This window comes from Mustela lutreola, chromosome X (genome assembly GCF_030435805.1).
Source record: "Mustela lutreola isolate mMusLut2 chromosome X, mMusLut2.pri, whole genome shotgun sequence".
Classification (NCBI taxonomy): Eukaryota; Metazoa; Chordata; class Mammalia; order Carnivora; family Mustelidae; genus Mustela; species Mustela lutreola.
Window position 1 is genome coordinate 19,345,666 of NC_081308.1, and position 1,403 is coordinate 19,347,068.

The window sequence follows — 1,403 nt, forward strand, 5'->3', positions numbered from 1 at the left end:
AAAAAAATAATGTGAACCTTTTAAAAGATTTCTTTCTCTTAGAGAGAGAGAGAGCAGAAGCAGAGGGAGAGAGAGAATCTCCAGAAGACTCCCCACTGAGCACAGAGCTCCACACAGGGCTTAATTTCATGAACCGGAGATCATAACCTGAGTTGAAATGAAGAGTTGAGATCCTCAACCGAGCCCTCCATGCACCCCAATATTAATTTTTTTTAAAGAAAGCACTTGAGGGTGCCTGGGTGGCTCAGTGGGTTGAGCTGCTGCCTTCGGCTCGGGTCATGATCTCGGGGTCCTGGGATCGAGTCCCGCATCGGGCTCTCTGCTCAGCGGGGAGCCTGCTTCCTCCTCTCTCTATCTGCCTGCCTCTCTGCCTACTTGTGATCTCTCTGTCAAATAAATAAATAGATTCTTTAAAAAAAAATAAAATAAAATAAAGAAAGCACTTGAGCTAATTCTGTGACAGAACCAAGTTCGTGATCGCTGATCCCCAGCCCACACTGAGGACTGCTTCCTTCTTAGGAGCACTTGCTCAGGGAGGACTCTTCTGTGCGGCCTGGGCTTTGTCTCTTCCGGACTCAGCCAACCTCCTGTTCCATCCAGGAAGACACTGTCTTGGCTAGACTCATGGGAATACCTCCCTTTGGGTTCCTAGGTGACACTGTGATACTGGACACGGACTTCCTTGCTAGATTCCCAGGAAGCAGTAGATTGTTCTGGTTAAGAGTGCTCACCACCTGGCTCTTACTAGCTGTGGGGCCGTGAGCAAGTTACTTAACGTCTCTGTGCTTCAGTTTCCTGAGTGGACTGAACTGATGGGGTTCCAGAACCTACCTCTAGCGTTGGTGGGAAAATAAATGAGCAAATACATGTCAAGTGCTTCAGACAGTGCCGTAGCAAAGGGGCAAGCGTTCGGTAAGCATCTGCAGCTGTTATTATTACTGTTCTGTTTTTGAATCAGATACATCCTGGCCAGCCCCTGGCCGAGTGTGCTGAAGAGCTGCCTGGCAAACGGAAGAATGAACATGTGGGTTCTGTGTGTCGTCATGTGCGTCCTCTCTGAACACCTCTTCTTGGTACGGCTTTAGATCTAAAGCTTCCCACAGATCCTTCCAAATGCCTTACCTTTTGTTGGATCCCTTCACCAACTCTTCTTCTGCCCTCTGCTAACAACAAAAGCTGGGAAGCAGAGGGAGGCAAAACACAGAGGAATCCTGTCGGGTTGACAGGATTTAGACAACACAGGGCAACTGCAAGGCCAGGCTTAAGGAATGCCCTCCAAATACCTTGGCAGGAAAGAGCACATACGGATATTTTGTGATACATGTAAGAAAGGAATTTTTCCAACCGCGTATAAAGGCATTCTGCCCTAATTTCTTTACCACACAGGAGGCAACATGGTAGGG